The 19,142-nt window shown below is 44.2% G+C and overlaps 1 pseudogene; it reads left to right on the top strand.

Moving 5' to 3' along the window:
* Positions 1-6,828: 6,828 nt before the first annotated feature.
* LOC124648153 lies at positions 6,829-17,436 on the top strand (annotated as a pseudogene).
* The last annotated feature ends 1,706 nt before the right edge of the window (positions 17,437-19,142 follow it).

The raw sequence follows: 19,142 nt of genomic DNA, 5'->3' as shown, positions 1-19,142 counted from the left end.
AGTACTTACTTTACTATCAAAGACTTTACTTGGCACAACAAAACATAAAACTAAGATAAGGAGAGGTTGCTACAGTAGTAAACAACTTCCAAGACTCAAATATAAAACAAAAATACTGTAGTAAAAACATGGGTTATCTCCCAAGAAGTTCTTTCTTTTTAGCCATTAAGATGGGCTCAGCAGGTTTAATGATGCACTCGCAAGAAATAGTATTTGAAGCAAAAGAGAGCATCAAGAGGTAAATTCAAAACACATTTAAGTCTAACATGCTTCCTATGCATAAGAATCTTGTAAATAAACAAGTTCATGAAGAGCAAAGTAACAAGCATAGGAAGATAAAACAAGTGTAGCTTCAAAAATTTCAGCACATAGAGAGGCATTTTAGTAACATGAAAATTTCTACAACCATATTTTCCTCTCTCATAATTACTTTCAGTAGCAACATGAGCAAACTCAATAATATAACTATCACATAAAGCATTCTTATCATGAGTCTCATGCATAAAATTATTACTACTCCCAACATAAGCATAGTTATTCTTATTAATTGTAGTAGGAGCAAATTCAACAAAGTAGCTATCATTATTATTCTCATCATCAAATATAGGAGGCATATTGTAATCATAATCAAATTTATCCTCCATAACAGGCGGTAACAAAAGACTACTATCATTATAATCATCATATATGGGAGGCAAAGTATCATCAAAGAAAATTTTCTCCTCAATGCTTGGGGGACTAAAAAGATCATGAAAACCAGCTTTCCCAAGCTTAGAACTTTCTATATCATTATCAACAATGGTGTTCAAAGCGTTCATACTAATATTACTACCAGCATGCAAATAAGATTCCATAGGTTTTTTAATTTTCGCATCAAACCATCCATGTCTTAAATCAGAAAATAGAATAAGAAGCTCATTGTTGTCCATTATGCCAAACTAGTGTAAACAAGAAACAAAAAGATGCAATTGCAGGATCTAAAGGAAATAGCTTTGAGCACACACACGACGGCGCCAGAAAAGTACTTTACCTGAGACCGGAGTATGAGTGCCTTTTACCTTTCCTCCCCGGCAACGGCGCCAGAAAAGTGCTTGATGTCTACGGGAGCTTCTATTCTCGTAGACAGTGTTGGGCCTCCAAGAGCGGAGGTTTGTAGAACAGCAGCAAGTTTCCCTTAAGTGGATCACCCAAGGTTTATCGATCTCAGGGAGGAAGAGGTCAAAGATATCCCTCTCATGCAACCCTGCAACCACAAAGCAAGAAGTCTCTTGTGTCCCCAACACACCTAATAGGTGTACTAGTTCGTCGAAGAGATAGTGAAATACAGGTGGTATGAATAAGTAGTAGCAACGGCACCAGAAAAGTGCTTTGCCAGGGACAGTAAACAAGCAGTAGTAACGCAGCAGTAGTAACGCAGTAAAACAGTAAACAAGCAGCGATAGCAGTATTTAGGAACAAGGCCTAGGAATTAGACTTTCACTAGTGGACACTCTCAACTTTGATCACATAATAGAATAGATAAATGCATACTCTACACTCTTGTTGGATGATGAACACATTGCGTAGGATTACACGAACCCTCAATGCCGGAGTTAACAAGCTCCACAATTCAATGTTCATATTTAAATAACCTTAGAGTGCATGAAAGATCAATTCGACTAAACCAAGTACTAACATAGCATGCACACTTTCACCTTCATGCTATGTAGGAGGAATAATACACATCAATACTATCATAGCAATAGTTAACTTCATAATCTACAAGAGATCATAATCATAGCATAAACCAAGTACTAACACGGATGCACACACTGTCACCATTACACCGTGCAGGAGGAATAAAACTACTTTAATAACATTGCTAGAGTAGCACATAGATAAATTGCGATACAAAATATATTGCAATCATAAAGAGATATAAATAAGCACTTCACTATGCCATTCATAACAGTGAATAAGTATTCTGTGAAATATAGCCTAAGAGACCCACACGGTGCACACACTGTCACCTTTACACACGTGGGACAAGGAGTCTCCGGAGATCAAATGAGTAAAACTCACTTGACTAGCATAATGACATCTAGATTACAAGCATTATCATATGAATCTCAATCATGTAAGGCAGCTCATGAGATTATTGTATTGAAGCACATAGGAGAGAGATTAACCACATAGCTACCGGTACAACCCCGAGCCTCGATGGAGAACTACTCCCTCCTCATGGGAGCAACAGCGGTGATGAAGATGGCGGTGGAGATGGCAGCGGTGTCGATGGAGAAGCCTTCCGGGGGCACTTCCCCGCTCCGGCAGGGTGCCGGAACAGAGACTCCTGTCCCCCAGATCTTGGCTTCGCGATGGCGGCGGCTCTGGAAGGTTTTCCGTATCGTGGTTCTTCGTTTTAGGGTTTTCGCGACGGAGGCTTTAAATAGGCGGAAGGGCAGCCTCGGAGGGGCACTGGGGGCCCACACCATAGGGCGGCGCGGCCCCCCTCCGGCCGCGCCAGGGTGTGGTGTGGGGCCCCCGGGGCTTCCCTCCGGCGGCTCTCGGGTGTTCGGAAGGCTCCGGGAAAAATAGGGACCCGGGTCTTGATTTCGTCCAATTCCGAGAATATTTCGTTACTAGGATTTCGAAACCAAAAACAGCAGAAAACAGGAACTGGCACTTCGGCATCTTGTTAATAGGTTAGTGCCAGAAAATGCACGAATATGACATAGAGTGTGCATAAAACATGTAGGTATCATCAATAATATGGCATAGAACATAAGAAATTATCGATACGTCGGAGACGTATCACTTATTCACAAGAGGGGGTTGACTTGTGTTTTAAGAAACTTGTAAGAGAAAATAATTTCCTCTCATTGAATCTTCTTAAGATTTAATTTCCTAAAATAATAAAGTATGCTCATATGTTGACCAATGTCAACACTTCATAAATATCATTTGGGGAAAAGATTTAAATGAGATACTTCATCTCATGCAAGTTAAAAACTACTATGACACAATTTAATATCATTAAGTACTTAAACATGATGTGCTATAGAATAAGATCATTACCTCATATTTGATTACTTAAGACAATGATTTAAATGAGAGACTAACTCTCATACTATTTAAACAACTTAATTGAGATGATTTAAATGGACTAGAAATGGCTCCATAGCCATTATTTTGCTCTAGTCCATGATCATACCAACAACTATGTTATCTTTTATCTTTTTACATAAACATGTAGAGTATGTCAAATGTGATTTATGAGAGTTGGAATCAACTCAAAATCACTTATGGTTGAAATTTAAATAAAGTTTTAAGTTCGAAAAGGCCCTTCCTTATTATTTTTGCTACTTTAATTATACAACACCTTTAGGGTTGGAACCAGTGTAGTTATTTAGATCTTTTCTTAAGCTCTCCAAAAATATAAAATTTGTTGAATTTGGTTCAGTATATTTGAAACTATTTATGTTTGAATTTGGCATCTGCAAGGAAATTCAAATAAAACTCAAATTCGATTTCAAACGTTTGGGCTTAGGCGAGAAACGAAACTGGGCCGCAGGGGTGAAAAATAAACGGGCCAGCCCAGCAGCGCGGCTCGCACGCGTGGGCTGCCTGCAATGGTGGGCTCCACCTGTCATTGGCTATTTAAACGCGAAACGGTACCGATCAATGTGAGGCGTAGGATTAGAAACAGATCGTGTGGCTGAGGATCGTCGTCGTCTCCGACGAGATCCCGTGGCTCAGGCGGCGAGGCTAGGGGGTCGGAGAGCCTACCGGTGCTCCGGCGATCGTCGAAGGGGTGCGCCGCGACGTTGGCGTGGACGACGAGGCTCCAGGTACAAGCGGCTTCGCTCGAGGTGGCTCCAATCGACGGCGAGATGCTGCGGATACTGGTGGGCTCCGACGTCAAATTGGTGCTGCTCCGGCGAGGATGTGGCTAGGTAATGGGTCGAGGAGAAGCAAGGATGAGAGGAGAGTGAGATGGCGTGAAGAGATTGGGAGCGGGAGTGCTCTAATTATAGCGGAGGAGGGGTGCTGCGGGTGCCCGTGGAGGTCGATCATGGCGCGACCGTTCTGGTGCGCGAAGGGGCAAGGCGAGGAAGGCACGGTGCAGCTGGCATCATGGCGATTCTCGCGTGCTCGCTGGCGCGGCGAAAGCACGACGGGATGGCTCGGGATGATGTCGTGTCTGCGGCGGTACTGGCGGTGAACTTTATGCGCGGGCGGCGGCGATAGAGCTCGCGCAGGCGCTTGAGCGTGTCTAGGGCGTAGCCGTTGGCGTGGAGATGCTCTATGCAAAGACGGAGAGGCAGGGAAGGACGGATGCGGCGGCGCATGCTGCCGCTCTGGCGCGTCCAGTGCGCGGTGAGTGCGCAGACTGGCATGTCCTGGATGTTCTGGGCATGTATGGGGCTGGCCAATGCCGGCCTCTCGCGTGCCATGGCTTGGCATGGGCTTGCTCAGTATTGCCCGGAGATGCTCTGGGACAAGGTGAAAAGAAGAGGAAGGACCAGAGATGGGAGGTAGCATGGTGGTGTGCAAGGGTGCATGGCATGGCCATGTCCTGCTGTGCTCCTTGCTTTAATCACCAAAGCAATGGTGTGGCTTGATGCAGGGAACATAGGAGTACAATTTTGCTCAGGGTTGGTCTCAGGTTTAGGCAAGTATTCATTGGATAATAGCATGTATGCAAAAAGCAGATTCCTGCCTGCCATGTGTTCGATCAAATGGCCGCAAGAACATTTTTTTGAATTTTGCAAATATTTTTGGTGGAGTTATTTCAATTAAGGTTTGGCACACAATGGTGGTGGTGGGGTGGAAAATGGTGGTGGTTTGTGAATTTTCAAAAAGTGTATGATCTACACTTCCGTTTCAATGTTGCCACTTGTCAACTCTATATTAAGCAATAGGGGCAGAGTCAACCATGTTGGTCAACTCAAAACGTGTTCACTTTGTTGGGCTCTTGGATGAGGTGGAAAGAGTTGGGAAGGTTTGGTTTGAATTTTGCTTAATACAAGGGCTCAAAGTAGGTACCATATTAATAATGGCAGATTTGACCATTATCATATGTAACTTGAATTTGAAATTTCCTTTGCTTTAATTAGTGTTTCTTTGATTCAAAAGTGTTTGTTATTGGTCTAGGGATGTTTCCCAAGCATTGGCACAAGTCCATATGGCCTTGGTTTTGAGGATTTTCAAAAATGACCATAGCCATATGTGAGGTTTTTGCCATTTCCTCTTATTTCTTTTTCTTCCTTTCTTAGTGCTCAAGGTCATGTTCTAGGGTTTTAGAATCATTGTTAAGCACACACACAATCATTAGGGCAAAAACACAAGTATTAAACATGGGCACTATGCATAACACAAGAGTTAATTAAAGTTTTTGTTGGATCTCAAATTTGAATTTGGGAAGCTCCTTCTTTTATTGATTTGAAATTTGGGATGTTACAAGCGGACGGCCAACCCCTTGGGCGGCCGCTTCAACAACGTCGGCCGCCGTGCCTGGTGGTACGGTCGCTCCGTCGACGACACGCTCCACGAGTACGGCTTCCGTCCACGCGACCGCGGGCAACGGGAGCCGGTATACTTCCCGCAGGCGGCGAACATGGCGCCGCAGCCTACCACGCAGAGGGCACCGGAACGGACCGCGGCGTCCGGAACCTCACGCACCGGATCGTCTGCCGACGCGCTCGGCCGCGCCCGCGCCTCCTTCCGGAGGCGTCGTCATCCGCGACGACGCGAGGCGCGCCTCCTCTGCTCCGGCTCGTCGGACGACGGGGTCGGGCCGCCGCTCCCGCGTCAAGGAGGAGGACGCCTCGCGACCACTTCCGTTGGCAAAGAAGGAATGGTGGGAGAAGGAGGCCGAGGCGAAGGCGGCCCTCCATGGCGATGACGACGAGGAGGAGTTCCCCGCCCTCAACTTCATCATCGGCCACTCCGTCGACGAGGACTACCGTCACATCGCGATCGAACCGCGACAGGCGGCGGTGTGGTCCGCTAGGGACCATGGCGTCAACTACGTCGACCTCGCCGGACCATCCGAGCTGCCAGCGCCAAAGGAAGAGAAGGCCGACGAGGAGGAGGCCGACGACGTCGACAGCTGGTCCTTCGGGTCATCCAGCGGCGACGAGCTCGACTTCAGCGCGGTCGACTCCCAGCGCCGCTAGTAGTATTTTTAGCGTTTTAGCTTAAAATTGCGTTAAATTTGTACAAATTTCATTCAAACTTCGTATGAATATCGTGTTGCAAATTTGAATTTAAATTTTAAAATATGGCCGCCTGTTTGGAGGCGCCGGTGTGGAAGCAGCGTCCCGAAATAGAGGATGTTGTGCCGGCATTTCCCAAACGGAGGTGCCGGCGCCCTTGCCGGCGCCTATTTGGGGCCTCTTAGAGGCATAGGCGGACCCAGGAGAATTTTAAAGCCCGGACAAACAGGCTTAATGTGCTTATTTCTCGTTAAATATATATGAAATATGGGCAAAAATAGGCTTGCCGGCCGGCCGGAAGCCTGGGCGGCTGCCCGGGCAATAGGGGTGGTAGATCCGCCTATGCTTAGAGGGTTGGACAGGAACTTCCCTAAATTGGCATGTGTGCCAGGGACTACCAACGGGCGCTCGGGTGCCCGTTAGACGTGTCCTTTGATCAGATTTGGTTTTCCATGGGGTGGGGCTGAAACTTTCCTTAACTAGGCGATTGCAGCAGCTGGCCGCTGGCTCGTCCGACCCTTAATTTCTTGCACCCCAAGTCCAAGTACAAGTAGAATAGAAGTACTAGTATATAAGCACGCACGTACGGCGCCACTATCGATTGATCGAGAAGAAGATTAGCTAGCCGGCCATGTCGTCCGACGGGAAGTTGGAGAGGTACGTGTCGACGGCGTTGACGGTGTTCGGGACGGGGATGGCGCTGCGCGGCCTGCTGGGCGACGTCCTACCCTACGAGATCCTCGACCAGCTCTCCTTCGCCGCCCTCCGCGCCCGCTTCTCCTCCCGCGACACCGTCGTCTTCGATGAGACCGAGGGCCTCGCGCCTAACCACCTCTACAACGCCGTCCGCGCCTACCTCGCCGCCCGCGTGGCCTCCGACACCGGCGTGCGCCGCCACCGTGCCTGCCGCGTCGACGAGGCCTCCTCGGACCTCACCCTCACCATGGACCACGGCCAGGAGACCGTCGACGCCCACGACGGGGTCAAGTACACCTGGCGCTTCGTCTCCCACGACCCCGCCTCGGCCGCCTTCGGTAACGCTGCGGCAACGCCCGCGCCGCTGCCGCCGCCCACGGTGGCCGCCAACACGTCTGCCTCAGGTCCTTCGAGCTCAGCTTCCACAAGAAGCACAAGGAGAAGGCGCTCGCCTCCTACATACCCTTCGTCCTCGACACGGCTAAGGCCATCAAAGACCAGCAGCGGAACCTCAAGATGCACATGATCGAGTACGACGCCTGGACCGCCGTCGACTTCCGCCACCCGTCCACCTTCGACACGCTCGCCATGGACGGCACCCTCAAGAAGTCCGTCGTGGACGACCTGGAGCGGTTCGTCAAGAGGAAGGACTACTACAGGAGGACCGGCAGGGCGTGGAAGCGCGGGTACCTGCTCTACGGCCCGCCGGGCACCGGCAAGTCCAGCCTCGTCGCCGCAATGGCCAACTACCTCAAGTTCGACATCTACGATTTGGAGCTCACCGAGGTCAAGTCCAACTCGGACCTCCGCAGGCTGCTGGTCGGCATGGGCAACCGCTCCATCCTCGTCGTGGAGGACATCGACTGCAGCCTCGACCTGCACCAGCGCCCCGGCGACCAAGGCCCCGATAGGCGCGCCCCCAGGCCCGGCTTCACCGGAGACGACAACGAGGACAAGGTCAGTTTCGTCCTTACCAAATCGCGCGCCGAAACGTATGAATCAGCTATACATTCAGCTAACGTACTTACTAGTTTTTCCTCTGGCCGGTGTGGTGTTTTGGTGGAACAAACAAACAGGTGACGCTGTCCGGGCTGCTCAACTTCGTGGACGGGCTGTGGTCGACGAGCGGGCAGGAGAGGATCATCGTCTTCACCACCAACTACAAGGAGCGGCTGGAGCCGGCGCTGCTGCGGCCCGGCAGGATGGACATGCACATCCACATGGGCTACTGCACCCCGGAGTCGTTCAGGATCCTCGCCTGCAACTACCACTCCGTCGAGGAGGGCCACGCGATGTTTCCGGAGATCGAACAGCTGATGGAAGAGGTGCCCATCACGCCCGCTGAGGTCGCCGAGGTTCTCATGAGGAATGACGGCGCCGACGCCGCGCTTCAGGATCTTGTTGAGTTCATCAAAGCAAAGAGGAGGTAATGCCCTGGTGCTGGTGGTGAGGGCACGGCTGCGGACCAGGAAGGAAGTGGCAAGGTGGATAAAGGTGGTAACTGAAACAATATGAGCAGGGTTCGGAACATAGAGGAATAATTATGAAAGCGTATTACTATTATACTTAGAACAGACTGGATTATGCAATTCAGTCATATATATGATCAAACTCGAGGCTTCCATGTAAGTGCGGTGTTACATGGAAATTAGTCTTCAAAGTTATCTACTGCTTCAAGGTTATTATTGTCTTTTTTTTGTAAGTTTAAGAATGAGTGGACAAGTTGTGTTACTTCTTCATATTTCGGGCTTCACGAGCTTCTTTTTTCTCAAGGCCATCCTAGTTGTAGTGCTTGTGACTACGTAGCACATACCTCTGCCGTTTATTCTCTACTAACCCTACCGCGAACAGAGAAAAGAGAGAGTGAGGGGAGCAATAATCCTACATCTACGGACTGCTTCTACGGACTGCTGCTACGGACGATGCGTGGCTGGTTGCGGTTGAATATTCTGCTGCGGTTGTTCCTGTGAATCCGGAGGCGGATGCACCCCTGCTTGCCAACACAGTCCGTAAGTCTAATCCGTAGGAAAACAGCCCGTAGGTGTAGCATTACTCGTGAGGGGAGTAGGGGGTGGGGGGGTGGGGCGAAGAAAAAGCAGTTTGTTCGGGTATACTGAGCGGTGCCATTTTCAGTGTATATGGTGAGAATATTAGGGGCGAAGAAATTTCATACGGGCACTAGATTACCCTGTATAATTCTTTGGCATCGCGTCTTTTTTCTTTTCTCATTACCACGACGTAGGCGTGCACGATGCTGTAGAGGTGGTTGGGCGCGAGGTCCTCGGTCTCGTCTAAGATGACGGTGTCGCGGGAGAAGAAGCGGGCGCGGAGGGCAGAGAAGGAGAGCTCATCCAGGATCTCGTAGGGTAGGACGCCGCGAAACGCCATCCCCGTCCCGAACACCGTCAACGCTCGTCGGAGGATATATATGATGGCTAGCTAGGTAGAAAAGTTTAACGTGGGATGACGTAGAATATATATATATATATATATATATATATATATATATATATATATATATATATATATATATATATATATATATATATATATAGGTAAATTAACTGGTGTCCATAAAAGGATGCCTCAAAGTTATTAAAGTTTAGAAGATGTATGTAGAATCGTTTTAGTATATGGATGGTCAAGTGGGTGGTCTTATTCCTCATCTTGTTGAGGGAGGACTCTCTATCCTATAATATGCTGATCGATGATACAATATTTTTTTAGAACATGACTTGCAAAAAGCGGTAAACATGAAACTAATCTTATGTTTGTTCGAAGAATTATCGGGCCTCAAGATTAATTTTCATAAGAGTGAGTTATTCTGTTTGGGAAAGGCTAAGGAGGAAGAGCAACAATACAAACAAATTTTTGGATGTGATATAGGGGAATTACCTTTTAGATATTTAGGAATTCCTATTCATTTTAGGAAGCTTAAAAATTCAGATTGGTATCCAGTGGAGACCCGGTTTGAAGGTAAATTGGGATGCTGGAAAGGAAAATTGCTATCGTATGGCGATAGATTAGTACTTATTAACTCTGTTTTAACAAGTCTTCCAATGTTCATGTTATCATTCCTTGAAATACCCGTTGGGATCAGGAAGCGTCTGGATTTTTATAGGTCTAGATTCTTCCGTCAATCAGATGAAGCTAAGAGAAAATATAGACTCTCAAAATGGAACATAATTTGCCGACCAAAAGATCAAGGAGGTTTAGGTATTGAGGTTCTTGAGCTAAAAAATAGATGTTTATTGAGTAAGTGGCTCTTTAAATTACTAAATGAGAAAGGGGTGTAACAAGAGTTGCTACAAAATAAATACCTAAGTCAAAAAACTCTTGCTGAGGTGCAGGCAAAACCGACTGATTCCCCCTTTTGGAAGGGACTCATGTGGGTAAAAGATGATTTTTTTCAAAAGGATATTTTAAAGTTGGAAACGGTGCAACGATAAGATTTTGGGAAGATATTTTGTTAGGAGAATCCTCTTTAGATACTCAATACCCATCCTTATATAATATTGTGAACCATAAAAATGTGTTAATGGCTCATGTATTTGCACAAACACCGCTGAACATTGGCTTCAGACATGTGCTATCTGGTAATAAGTGGACATCATGGTTACACTTATGCCAAAGATTAATGATGGTAAATTTAAATGATGAACCGGACTGTTTTATGTGGAAACTAACAACTAATGGGTTGTTTACAGTTAAATCTATGTATGAGGATCTTATGAATGATCATACACCATATTTGCGGAAATATCTTTGGAAAATAAAAATCCCCCTAACAATCAAAATGTTCATGTGGTTCCTAAGTAATAAGGTGCTTTTGACAAAAGATAATTTAGCAAAGTGACAATGGATTGGGTGTACTAAATGTGTTTTTTGTGGAGAGCAAGAGACGGTAGAACACTTATTCTTAACATGCCCTTTTGCTAAATTAATATGGCGAACTGTTAATTTTACTCATAATCTCCCTCCGCCAACCAATATTACAAATATGTTTGGAAATTGGTTAAATGGAGTTGACAAACAATCCAAGGCTTTAATTCGCATTGGTGTATCAGCCTTATGTTGGTCAATATGGAGATGCCATAATGATATAATCTTTAACAACAAGATTTTTTTTTTAATTTTTTACAGGTTTTCTCCATGGTGCACTGGATCCAACTTTGGGCTCTCCTATCACCACCGAAGCAGCGGGATGTCATGGCTTCTAGATGCACACAACTCCAGATGGTCGCTCAGAATATCTTGTGCCGGGCTGGCTGGCAGCATATTAGTCGACTACATGATGCTTAGTCGATTCATGTTGTTCTCCTTTTTTCGCTGGTTGATTCTTGTATCGACTTTACGCGATCCTTGAGATGTAATAAGTACTGAACAAAGATTATTGTTTCTCAATAAAAGGCTGTGTGCATCACCACGATGCAGAAGCCGGGTTTTTCCCTTTTCAAAAAAAAGTATATGGATATATCTAGTCTCGATCTTAAAAAAGTTGAGATCATTTCCGAACAGAGTGAGCGTCATCGTTGGGCTCTTCACCAATTCTACGTCCTAGTATAGTATCAACCAAGATGTCACAAAGGAGAAAGGCCAACATGAACTAGCAGCTATCAAGGCTTCTCCCTTTTTCCATTGCAACAGGATTACTCACATCAACAGGAGCAACAACGTCAAAGCAGATCATCAAGCACGTTTAGCTCTCAGAGTTTGTAACAAATCATTAGCTCTTCGTTGCTTAAGTTCAGAATTAGGTCAATGTCCAGGAAGGGACATACTTGCTGTATCTAGCGTGACCCCATTCACGTTGTTGTCTGTAAAATGCACTTAAGTTGAATAATAAAAATTATGTTCAAAAAAAAAAAAGACTTCAAGCCCTACCAAACCCAAGCCCAAACCCGCTGGGCGCTTAAACACTTTTCCCCCTTCTCCTCAGCCGCGTCGACGCACCACGGAAGGTTCTACAAGCGCAGGGCTCCGTCCATACACTTCGCCCCAAGCCGTCCGGCCGACCGCCGCCACCGCTGCCCGCCGGTACGTACGCGCTCCCGGTCCCGATCTCTCGAGGTTTTTCACGCGCGCATTTCCTCGCCGCCGCCGCGCTCGCGCGCGAGCGATCGGTTTCAAGCAATCGGCGTCTGTCCAAGCGTAGGGGGTTTAATCCGCGCTATGCAGGGGAGCGATCTGGTTCATATTCGCGGTGGATTTTCCGGCGGCGGACAGGCGCGCCGACGGCATATTGTCGCCCGCAGGGTGCTCGGCCGGGTGTGCGGCGGTGCCAGCAGCCACCAATTTGCTGAATGCTCGGATGAATTAGATCGACAGAAACGGGTGTACTAGGTGGGGACCTGCCTGTCCGACGATAGTGAGCACGCTAACTCGATTCTGCGATAAGCCTTGCTGTGGTGCCATGGAGGTTCTGTTTTATGTCTGGAATTTCTTGATGCCCAATTTGTGTTATGTTTTTTCATAAATTTCTTATGAGATGCTGAGATGCTTATGTGGGTTACCTCTATATATGTTTTAGGGACTGTCTCTTTACGAATTATGTATCATTTCCTAACTTGAAGATCTTGACTGAGTAGTTGCACGTTTTTACAAGTCTTATTATATGACTCGGTCGGAGAATTTGTTAGTCCATGATCATCAACACTCGGCATTTTGGTAGAAAACGAAATTGAGCTGCTCCGCGTTTTACAACTTGATTAGATCAGAGAATTTCAGACTCGACATTGAAATAGCAACTCCCTTACTTTACTTTACTCATTTTTGCTGGACTGTCTGCACACGCTGCTAAAGATCCGTGCGTCTCCAGAACACCCTTAAGAATGGAACTGTACTGTTATATATTTTGGTAGTCTCAGATCATGTCATCAACTGATACATTCGCATGTGTGTGCCGTGCAGGTGTTCGCATATTAGTGTGCTGGACTGATTGGCGGGCGGGTGAAGGAAAATGGCGTCCCCCAATCAGGCTGCTGACGACGAAGTTCGATGCAAAAGGCGGAAAAAGGTGTACATGCTAGAGACCAAGCAGTGCTTGTTGTTTGCTAGGGACAACCTCCCTGGCGATGTGTACAACGAGTTTGTCAAGACCATGACCGAGATTTGGAAACAGTGGTATGTGTATCTGAAATAATTGTTTGTGTCAAATGCAAATATGGTTGCCGCAGTCTGTCACATTCTTACGATTCCCAAAATGCAGTGCCGATCCTGATGGTGAAGTGAGGAGCATCTGTGTTGAAACCTGCATCGAGAAGGCGCTGGAGCTATTACAGGGCTGGGCTCCAGTCAAACAGGGCTTCCTCAACTTCACCCAGGGCCGTAGCCCCTTGGATGGTGGTGATAGTGTCTTTGGCAATGTTGATGTCAACGCCCTTTTACAGAATCCACTAGATTTTCTTTGGAGAGCCAAGGTGCTGAAGAGATTCTCTTGGCTGTTCCTTTCGTGGGTGCTTTCGTTTGTTGGGTGGCTATTAATTTGACCTTCAATTGCTTTATTACTGCAGGCTAGCCCTGGCATCAGTGAGCATGATTATGCCGCTATTTTGCAAGCCCTGATAGATTTTTCCAAGAAAAGGGGGACCATGGCCGCTGGAGAAGTTTTCCATATTGTACTTACCAATTCTTTAGTGATTGTATAGTTTGTGATTCTTCACTAATTTCCCAACAAAAGATTGTGAACACCAGGGCAGTTATTCACAATTATGTCTGCTTGCAGGTGAAGGAATGCATGAGTAACTGTCCAGAGTTGCTAGAAGAGTTCACCAATTATCTCCCTCCTCACCTAAATGGGCTTCTGACAGACGAAAAATCCTGCAGAAATCTGAAGACAGGTCGTGCGGGCAAGGTAACACTTTGCATCACTCATCTCATTATCTTTTATAGAGCACTGAGTTAATATGAAATCTTTATTGAAAAAGAGTTAATATGAACTGGCTCATATGTCACCTGATTTTCTGATATAATGTTGCTGTTGGCTGAAAATGTGTATGAATGCACAATACTAGCACACTTACAATTTCTCACGAAAGTGAATTCATTTTGCAGGCTAATTTATGCTTTACTCCAGATGCTAATCAAAACTTGGCTGGTACCCAGATCAAAGCAACCAATACGAGGAAAGAAGGTATGCCAAAATTTTCTCTCTTATGCTCTGAATACAAGCAGGCGCTGAGTTGTTTGGCTTCATTATTCACCTATGAAAACCAGATAAAAATGGTGTTAACAGTCCACTACTCGATCTTTTATTTTTTAGTGCTTCCTAGCTATTGAGTAACATGTCAATATCGCTGCGCCATGTCTGATCCCGGATGAAATAACAAACTACAGTATGCAGCCTGATCATTAAGTTAATATATGTACTTATCTCTGACAGGTAGTGAAGAATCCCTTCTTGCTGAAGAAGACGAGGAAGACAAGGTTGAACCCTTGCCAGACTGGAATACCTCCAGACATGAGGGAATCTTACCCCCGAAAGTGAATCCCAAGAACTTCAAGCGTTGCACTCCTAGCTATTACCTTCTACCAAAAAATGTAAATTCGTACAAACTCGTTAGTTTCTCATGTAGACTACTGAAACAACTAATCCAAACATACTCATTCTCAATCACAGTGTATAACTCTTCAATCAAGTTACCGAACAAAACTGGGGAGGTCTGTTCTCAATGATGCTTTGGTTTCTCCTTCATCTGTTGCAAGCCTCGAGAAAACTCAAAATGATTATGAAAAGAAGGTTATACAATGCGAAGATGATATGTATGTACCCAGTTGCAAATTTATTTCATTATTCAGCATTGTTTATTCGTTCATCTATCGAGAAAGAATCAATGATTTTTACAATGGCCTATTGCTTTAAGATAATCTACAGTTCTTTTTTTAAAGGTATGAGAGTGACATGCTATTGCGGCGGTTTAGGGCGACTGCTGACTTTCTTGCGAATCTTCAAGATCGTGTCTGCAGTGTTTCGAGGATTAGCGGACATATAACTCGTAAGAATGATGCACTAGCTGAATATTTAGATTCAGCCTGTTTGTTCAGTTAATAAACTAATTTTTGTTTGTTCTTTCACGTGTAAAGCTCTACATAGGAGGTGCCTTCAAAAACTATATAATGATGATCCCGAGCTTGATGATCTATTGAAGAGTCCAAATACTAGTGCTGCTATTTCTATTCTACTTTCTCGTTTAAATCGGAGGGTAGAAAATTTGTCGGAGGCACACTTGTGTTTGGATAAGATACTTTCACCACTGATTGCCAAAAATTACTACAGATCGCTTGATCATCATGGCCCCTCTTTCAAACAGTTGGATGCAAAGAGGATGTGCCACAATGGTAGTTTCAACTTTCAATATATCCGGAAAAATATCTGTATTACTATTACTCATTTTTATCCTTCACAGTTATTTTCGTACACGTTCACTGGCAGCTTTGCTGGCTGAAGCCAAAGAAATCCATGAATCAAAATTGAATGCTGGCGATGAGTATCTTAACCCTGACATACACAAGGACATAAGCAGGATTATTTCCTCTGTGCGCTCTTCCGAGGAGAAGCTTATGATGACTTGGTCAGAAATAGTACATCCATTTCTTTCTGCTAACTGTTTACGGTCTTACTTGGAGGAAAGTGTAGCTCCCAGTGAAGCTTGTGAACAGTGTGGTATCAGCAAAGATTTTCTCAGTAGCATTTCCGATGCTTTGGCTGCTAATAAACTTTCTTTATCTCGTAAGGTATAAATGCATATATAGCATTATGCTTTTTCATAATTATACTACTGAATTCTGAATATGCAGAAAAATAATTTGGTCAGTATCCAGGTTGAGTAAAGCTGATCTCAGTTATCCTTTCAGGAAGGTGAACTTCTGAGGAAAACTTATAACAAGTGTAGTTCTTCATGCCATAGTTTTGCAGTGGAGATTGAGGAAGGTGAGTTCATCCCCAATTTACAAACGATCAACTCGGATTCCATTCTTGGACCTGGAAAAGAACCAGCAAGGGAGAGCTGTGATGTTGCTGCTAAAGGTGGGCATCCTGGAACCGATACTTCCACATCTAGTAGTTGTGCCCACAGGAACGAACCTGAAAAGAAGAATGAACTAAAGCAGCTCTCTAAAAGAGCAACTAAACTGCATGGGGTGAAAGGTGGTACATGTTGTTCACTAGTTGTGCTCTGCAGGCTTTACCAGGTATTTCAACATTTATTAGTCACGCTCCATGTTTCTTTCGTTGTTAGCATGTCAACGTAATATAGTTTCTTTTGCACAAACTATCATGATATGTCCTTTTATTTTTGCGAATGAAATGTCATGATATGTCTTGCCTTTTAATGTTATTTGTAGTTATTCTTCCTTCTTTCATAGATTTTGTACAGGAGACTACAAGCTGCAAGAGTTTTATGCACCGGTGATCTATACACAGAGTAACTTCGCTTGTCTACCTAAGAAAAATAGTTCATTCCTTGCCATTGAAGTTTGGTTTTAAATTAACAACTGTTTTATTGCGGTGCAGATTTAAGGATCAACTCTGCAGACTTCTTGATCGCTCTGTTGACAATTGCAAATTTGAGGACTTCTGTCTTAAATATCTTGGGCCAAACTCCTTTAAGCTTTTCACTCTGGATATTGTCATAAACCAAGTTATCAAGCAGGTAATCTATATCTACCATGCAATCATCAATGACTGTAATTTTTGAATTTTGACATTGATAATCCAGATACCTCTGTTTCTTTGCAGTTGTGCATAATTTCTTCAAGCGACTCACTCATTCAGTTCCTTGGGAATTTAGGAAGACCAATACCACCCAAACTTTTGTCCCAGCATCAAAACGTAATGCTACAGTCCTTGTACTAGTATTACTTATCATCGGCTTAGTACAACTCAATCTCCACCTTATTCATCAGGGCATGCATAGTATTGTGTTTAGATACAAACTTTCCTAGATCTATTTATACTAAACTAATGCATTTTTTTCTCCTCCGTTCGATCCCCAACTCAGCCATCAATTGGATGGCATGATCAAGAAGGGCAAGGCAGAAAACTTTTGCTTCATTTTGAGAGAAGGTAGGGATCCTCGGAAATGGTCGACAAAAGGACTAATCAGTACTGTTTTGAACTCGTCTCCGTTGTTTAATCTCGTGCATGTTTCAGGAAAAAACGGAAGTTGGAAAACGGTGCATCGAGTTCCTCTCAGCCTGGAGGAAGGGATTCAAACTCGTTGTTAACTGCTTGATGGCCAATTGTTCATTGTATATATGTTTGTTCCTTGGTGTAATGTAACATGATTGATACACTTACCCCATGTCGCTAGTATTATTAAATGTGGTTTTTTTTTTTTGCTAGACCCAGAAAAATTGTTGAGCAGATTGCCCGCAATTGTAACGCAACCAACATATACACCTACACAATGTGTCCAACACGGGTGGTGGAAGATTATTAGCATCTCTTCTTCTACTGTAGTTTCAGTGTTAGAATATGGAATTATTTTTAGATTAGTTGGGGCCAGAGTAATGTACTTTTGAAGAGATTGTGTTCGCAGCTAGAAATGACTTAAACAAACCTTCCTTTTTTTTAATAAAGTTATCATTATTGCTTGCTGGCATATTGGAAGCAATATTTCACTGCCATCTTTCACGGGTTTGAGGGGAGCTTTCATTCATAATCTCATCTTGCATGAGCGTAGGGGAAGGAAAAGTTTCTGCCAAAGTTTTCAAAATGGATGGAATCTCTTTTGTACTTGGTGCCCTTTTTTCCTTTGAGAAGGACTTGTATGTGTTGTAAATATTTTGTTGAGCTTTATAAAATGCTGTAGGAGTTTTTCCCTACAGTTTTAAGTCATTTTTTTTTGCTAGACCCTATTTGGAAACCACACATACATTTAGACCAACACTCTGCACAAAATAATACTCCCTACTACGGTTACGAGGGACATGGTTTTGAGGTGTAAATTCTTCTCATTTTCTGTTTGCATGTGAAGGTAACATGAATGTGTATAAAATGAATTCGAAAAAAAGAAATGTTTAACATGCCAACTATTATGTCATAAATGTGATATTTAATATTCCCTAGTCAAATATAACACAAAACAGATGTATGCACGCATTTCAATGTGTAACATCCATATCTTAATCTAAATAAACATGGGCCACTTAATTTAGAGCAGGTAGTATTTCTGAAGATCATTAATACTTCCTTTGATCCATAATAAAGTGTCGGAGCTTTAATTCAAATTTGAACTAAATCCTTGACCCATATTATTGATTGGAGTGTGAATAGTTTAATTTTTACAATGGTTCTCTAGTCAGCAAAAACAAAATTAGAAGTGGTGACAATCAACTACAAAACTAGAAACAAACCAAGAGCACCAAAGACAAAAAAAAAAACATAAGTCGCGCTATATATTTATATAAATTAGAGTTTTCACATTTTTATGATCGTGTGAATTGCGGATTGCTAAAGCGCATGATGCAAAAGATAGTTTTCATTAATTCGTTAGGTTTGAGCCAATTAGGTGTGTTACCATAGTCAGATATTTTGTTATAGGAATATGCTCACAGCCCATCAAGTCCATGTGCTTTGGTCGTGGACATCTAAAAATAATGGAAGCATATGTGACTATAAAAAATCGTGCACTATCGGCTATGTATAACGTTTCCAAAAACTTCTAGAAATTTGATTCTTTCTAGAAAGTTGAGTACTCCATCAGTTGATAAAACATCGTAAGTATGAATACTACTCCCTCCGTTCAGAAAAAATTGACGCGAGTGGTGCATAAAAAGTAGCCTAGGGATGTACTTATCTCACATCATGAACATGAAGGAGTAGGAATAGAGAATCACAAACCTTAGATTTATCGCCGAGGTTGAGGTTCAGATAGCTGGCTACCCTACTTCCTTGTTGGATGAGGTTGGGAGTTCGGACATCAAGTCCACGGTCACCAAGACGTGTATTCCTTTGAACTAGGACACACCACTAGAGAAAATAGCCTATCAGAAGGGTAACAAAAAAAAATTTGGTGACATGTATTCGGCACGACACCGGTATATCGCCATTGTTATATGTTACTGGTGGCGTGCCAGCCACCACACAACCGGCAAGTGAAATACTGGTGGTGTGCCAGCGCCCACGTCACTAGTAAGTGCAATACTAGTGGCGTACTATGGATATGACACACCACTAACGTATTATTTGAAATATTTTAAAAAATATGCTACTTTGTTGAATTTAATAGCAACGTTAATATGGAAGCT

This window comes from Lolium rigidum, chromosome 4 (genome assembly GCF_022539505.1).
Source record: "Lolium rigidum isolate FL_2022 chromosome 4, APGP_CSIRO_Lrig_0.1, whole genome shotgun sequence".
NCBI classification, from domain to species: domain Eukaryota; kingdom Viridiplantae; phylum Streptophyta; class Magnoliopsida; order Poales; family Poaceae; genus Lolium; species Lolium rigidum.
Note: the sequence above shows the minus strand (reverse complement) of the source record. Positions and strands in the feature narration are given on the sequence as shown.